Source organism: Psammomys obesus, unplaced genomic scaffold (genome assembly GCF_907164565.1).
Source record: "Psammomys obesus unplaced genomic scaffold, mPsaObe1.curated_primary_1811, whole genome shotgun sequence".
Classification (NCBI taxonomy): domain Eukaryota; kingdom Metazoa; phylum Chordata; class Mammalia; order Rodentia; family Muridae; genus Psammomys; species Psammomys obesus.
The window spans coordinates 5,128,156-5,133,480 of record NW_026596057.1 but is presented as its reverse complement, the minus strand read 5'-3'; the positions used below and the strand labels follow the sequence as shown (position 1 = coordinate 5,133,480).

Sequence of the window (5,325 nt, the reverse complement as noted above, 5' to 3'; positions counted from 1 at the left end):
AGTAGGTCCTTAGAACTTGAGTAGGGTATCTCTATTCATGGGGCCCAAGACCCATTTACACAAATTCCTCCGGGGATTCTTTTTGTTTTGAACATCTCTAAAGAGCATTTACATGTTGTAACGCTCACCCAGTCAAAGCAGGCAGCTCATTGGTCCTCAGCTTCATGTGGCTATTGTCATCATCATGTAATTTTTGAATATTTTCATCCTCTCCAAAAGCAACAATGTACCAATCATCAGCCACCTCCATGTTTACCCCATTTCTAGACTCAATTTATAATCTAATTTCTGTCTCCCCGATTTGTCCATTCTGGGTATCTCATGTAAGTAGAATCATACTAGATTTTTTCTGTTATGTCTGCCTTCTTTCAATTAGCACGATTTCATCCACAACGGCTGAGTAGTATTCCATTGTGTGGATATACCACATTTTGCTTATGCATTCAAGTGAGAAACTTTGGGACATTTCTACTCTTGGTAAGTTACGATAACACGGCTAAGAAGAGTCATATAAATGCTTTTACATTCATTTATATTGTATACTGCTTTCAATGTAATAAATTGCATTATATTGCATGCATGTGAATGCTTTTATATTCATATATAATGCATATTATATGCATTACATATTTTGGGTAGATACTTAGATATGGAATCCCAGGGCTGTATGACGACCTTCTATGTGACATTTTTGAAGAACTGCCAAACTGTGTTCTGTAGCACCTGTAGAGGCAAGTGCTCCAGTTCCATCACAGCCTGCACAATGCACGTTATTGTCTTGCTCATTATAGCCATCCTAGTGGGTGTAAAATGGAATGCCACAGCTGTTTTGATTTGCTTTTCCCTAATGACTAATAATGCCAAGGAGATTTTTGGGTGTGCTCATTGGCCATATATTACCTTCTTTGGAGGAGATCCTTTTCCCATTTTGGAAATGAACTTTTAATTGAGACAGAAGTTCCTCTGATATACTCGCTAGGCCTTTATCAGCTTGTAATTTTCCCCTATTTTAGCCTGTTCTGTGATTTGTCCTTTCCCTTTCTGATGGTGTCCTTTGGGGGCTTTTAATTTAAAGGAGTCAAACATGCAAGCTTAGTTTTATAATTTGTGTTTGTAGCATGTATCTGAGACACTTCAACAGCCTTATTTTTTTTTTTGCCAGAGTTTGAGAACCAGAGGCCTCTGAAAACATCCTTTATTTACTTTCACTGTAAATTTATTTTGAAGAGCTTTATTTTCCTTATTTCCACATGTGTGTGTGTGATGTTTATATGTGACAAGTTTGTATGAGGTGGGTACAAATGTATGCATGCATGTGTAATGTGTGTGCATGCATGTAGAGGCCAGACACTGATTTTGGGAATCATTTTCCACTTATTCAAGACAGGTCTCTGTATCAAACCCAGAACTCACCAACCTAATCGTTGGCCAGCTTCCTTGGAAATTCCCATCCCTGACTATTGAGACCGCAATGACAGGCCAACTCCACCTCACTTAACCTGACATTTCATCAGTTTCAGGATCTAAAATTTGGTCCTTCTGCTTGCTTGAGGGGCCAGAGCTTTTCTCACCTTTGCTTTAGTTTTAGCTTACTTTATTTGTTTGAGATAGAATTTCACTATGTAGATCTTGCTGCCTTAGAACTCACTGTGTAGACCAGGCAGGCTTTAAGCTCAGAGATCCACTTGCCTCTGCCTCCCAAGAGCTTCGATTAAAGGTGTGCACCCTTATGCTTGGCTTGGGGCCAGCATTTTAAGCACTGAGCTATCACCACAACTATTACCCATTTTGGGTGTTTTTCTGGGCTGAGCCCTGCTCTTATATCGGCGAATAAAAAAGCTCTCTGTTTCACTCCGCGAGGAACCTGTTCTTGCGAAGTGTTTTGTATTTGCTGCTGGACCCTGTAAGGAGGTAAATGGAGAGCTGACAAGGCTCAGTAGTAAAGGTGCCTCCTGCCAAACCGGGCCATCAAAGTTTGACCCCCGCTAGGCACACATGGTGGAAGGAGAGAAGCCTCTCCTGTGGCTTGACCTGTAACCTTCACAACTGGCAGCAACACTCACACACACGTTTATACAAGCACAAAATAAATGATAAAGAAATTGTTAAAAAAAAAAAAAGGAAAGAAAAAAATAGAAAAAATACAAATTAAATTAATAAAGAGATGCATTGTTTTTACTTTTTTCTTTTTCCAGTTATGGCCTCACTAGGTAGCCCTGGCTGGCTTGGAATTTGCTATGTAGAACGTGCTGGTCTGGAACTCACAGAGATCTTCCCGTCTCTGCTCAAGTGCCTGCTCAAGTGCCTGCAGTACACCAAGACACATTCTATGTAGGAAAAGGGACAGAGAGAGATTTTGAAAGTCTTTCCCATTGTCCAGGGAAGATCTCTTGGAAGAGGGGGCATTTCAGTCCAACCGTGAGAAAGGCAGCGAGTGAGGAATGGGGTGGTAATGTCCCGTGTGGTACAGATGGCACAAGTCACCACCCTACTTTTACTAGCTTTATGAGGACAGATGGATTGAAAGGATATCTTATTTAAAGATGCCCCATCAATTGGGAGTGTTTGTGATGATGCCTCTCATCTTAACTCAGAAATCTTCTGAGGGTCCTAAAAGAGAATAGCTCATGAAGCCAACCAGGGAACCCAGGCCATGGTGCGCACCTTTAATCCCAGCACTCCGAGGCAGAGGCAGGCGATCTCTGAGTTCAAGGCCAGCCTGGTCTACAGAGGGAGTTCCAGAACAGCCAGAGCTATACAGAGAAAGCATGTTTCAAACAAAATAAAACAAAACAAAACAAACAAACAAAAAACAAACAAACAAAAGCAAAACAAAGTCCCCCACCCAAAAAACTCAACCCTCCCCAACCAACCAACTTAAAAACATAAAAAAAAAAAAAAAAAAAAAAAAACCCAACTGAGGAAAAAGGGTTTTGTTTTTTGTTTTTGTATTTTTGGCTGTGTATGTGCATTTTTCTTTTCTGTTTTTTTTTAAATAAAAATTATATTCTTGCACCAAAATTAGTGTCATTTTTTTGCACATGACTGTCACCTACACAGTGATACAGAGAAAAATAATTATTTCAATGACAATTTCTGATTTTTCTGCTTCTGACTGAGCTCAATATTAGCTCCAGAAGGGGGGAAAACACAAAACAATCCTAAGATAGCAATCAAAAAAAGTGTTTGTTGGCGGCAATTTCCATCCCCAAATGCATGGTAAATACTGAGCTTGTGAGTTACAGGTAAAAAAACAAAACAAAACAAAAAAAAAAAAAAAAAACAAAAAAAACTTTTCTGATAAATAATATATCAGCTAATAAGCATCAGGATAAAAAATGTTTTCCATTGAAGAATTCAAAATGAAAGAGTAAGTCTGAAGCAAGTTTGGTGGAGGGTAGCTTTTTTAATTTTTCTGATTTATTTATTTATTTATTTATTTATTTATTTATTTATTTATTTATTATTTATACTGTATTCTGCCTGCATACCAGAAGAGGGCACCAGATCTCATTATAGATGGTTGTGAGCCTTCATGTGGTTGCTGGGAATTGAACTCAGGACTCTCTGGAAGAGCAACTAGTGCTCTTAACCTCTGAGCCATCTCTCCAGTGTGAGGGTAGCCTTTGCATGGGAGCCAAAAAAAGAAAAAGGAAAAAAAAGCTGTAAACAATTTCTCTGAGTTCTCATTCCCTCCATGGTGGCACTCTGTAACACAGAGCTCTGGATCTTTCCTGATTGCTAACTTTCAGAAAAGCTTAGTCTCTAGATTGTATGGCCCTGGGTGATAGACTTGGGGCACTTCCTTTACCCTTTACATTTTAAAATCGGTTTAAACTGTGTGTGTGTATTGGGAGCTGGGTGTGTGCACAGGAATATGGATGCCCACAGAGGCCAAAGTTGTTGGTGCCCAGGAAGCTGAAATTATAAGTGGTTTCAAGAAACTTGCTGTGGGTCCTGGAACTCAAATCTGGATCTTCTGAAACAGCTGTGGGCCACTGAGCAATCTTTTCCGTCCTTCACTTTTTTAATCTCCACAGATAAGCAGTTACCCACACCTCCATGTTGTATATGAATAAGCTGAGCTCAAAAAGGTTAGCTAACTCCCCCAGGATCAGAGCTTAGTTGGCGTTTGATCCCATGTAAATTTAATAATCAGAAATGTTGGAATAAATGTCTAACATACTCTTGAGAACAGCTTGATTTAAGCTGCTTCAAGCATCTAATCGGCCAATGACCTAGACTTTGAAAAGAACTCAGCTTCTAGTTTTTGACCAAATAAAAAGCATCGAATCACACAGAATAGCAAGCCAGTCGTCTGTTTACTTTTTTCCCCTCGTTATCCCGTTTGCTCCCTTTAGTAGTCTGTGCATTTAGCAGGTGGTAGATAGTAAATTATTATTCTAAATGGCGCCTAGTAATAATAAGGAGGCAGCTCCCACAGTGTCAGTCCACAGACAAGGGAATAATTAATGCACTTATCCAAGCAGATAGATTTCAGAGGGATTTGACTACTACCTTAAGCACAGTATTGGTATTTTATTTATTTTAGCTGGAATTTAACAAACGACTTTATTACTTCGTATCTGATTATTATGCTGACACATTTGCTCTTCCTTTATTATTGTTGTTATTTTATTTTTATTTTTGGCAGTTGTACTGTTCGGTTCAGTTTTTCATCTCCTCAGATCGCTGCATAGAAGAAACACAGGGGGCTGGAGAGGAGTACGAAATCCGTGAACTGAGGAAGAAGGAAAGACTGAGTAGGGGCTTTCTGTGTCCTCTGAGCAAGCAGGCCCTGGTTTTATTCTCGCTGCTTTTTCTCCCCCTTTGTTGGGAGCGGGAGCAGAGGCATGGTACAGGTCTGCGTACGTCCACTTTCCGTTCCAACCTGCTTTCTTTCCTTAAAGTCAGGCTTCGGGGTTATTTACTGTGATATTGCCAGGGTCCAGGACCGAGGCTCGCTCTAGACAGATGCCCTCAGCGGCTGGCTGGAAGAAGGAAAGGTGAGTAAGGAAAAGGATGCCCGGAGTCCAACTTGAGAAGGCAGGGAGAGGAGAACGAGGAGGAAGAACCCGAAAAGTACTTGAGGGATGGAGAAAGACATGGAAACGGATGTCCCAGAGGCTGGAATGGGGAAGAGAGGAGGCCCGAGGAGAGACCACAAAAGGTTTCCAGGGGGGAAAGTGTGAGAGCGGAGACGGCGCGGGCGAGACAAAGAGCAGCGGGCTGAGGCTGCTCGAGGCTCGTCGTGGGAAGAAACGGGAAAGCACTGGCGGCCCGGGGAGGGTTGGGTGCGGGGTCCGCGGGGGGGCGGGCTTCCCG

General features: G+C 41.4%; 1 long non-coding RNA gene across 1 annotated transcript in view; it reads right to left on the bottom strand.

Annotated features, from left to right (window-relative positions):
• Positions 1 to 4,533: 4,533 nt before the first annotated feature.
• The window catches only part of LOC129689469 (uncharacterized), a 2,083-nt gene continuing 1,291 nt past the window's right edge, over positions 4,534 to 5,325 (bottom strand). Inside the window, exon 3 of the long non-coding RNA XR_008722104.1 lies at positions 4,534 to 4,991. This is a non-coding gene — a long non-coding RNA (uncharacterized LOC129689469). The remainder of the gene's footprint in view (positions 4,992 to 5,325) is intronic.